This window comes from Nanorana parkeri, unplaced genomic scaffold, assembly GCF_000935625.1.
Source record: "Nanorana parkeri isolate BGI_ZX_2015 unplaced genomic scaffold, ASM93562v1 scaffold3370, whole genome shotgun sequence".
Classification (NCBI taxonomy): domain Eukaryota; kingdom Metazoa; phylum Chordata; class Amphibia; order Anura; family Dicroglossidae; genus Nanorana; species Nanorana parkeri.
Window position 1 is genome coordinate 54,008 of NW_017309638.1, and position 389 is coordinate 54,396.

Below are 389 nucleotides of genomic sequence, written 5' to 3' on the forward strand. Positions count from 1 at the left end.
GAGGGGTCACTCACGCATCTCTGTGGGCGGGGATGTTCTTTATGTTGCGCGGAGATGGGGAGGAGCCGCTGTGACGTACCTCTGGCTCCGCCCACCTCTGTGTAATAGCGGACGATGCCATTGCCGATCATAGAGCTGTGCATGTGCAAACATCGCTGCGTATAGCGGACAATCGGCTTTATAATACAATTCTGTATTCACCTTCTACTTCCGCCTTGGTTCTATCTCAGCGCTGCTGATCTCCTGTAGACTCTTTGCAGCCACTTCCTGTCTACATGTCTCCAGCGCTGTCTGGAGATTGCTCATGGTGACAACAGTGGACCATGTCTGTGCAATGTGTGCTGTAATGGCCACTTCGGAAGCCCCTGTGACCGGGTGACAACGCACAG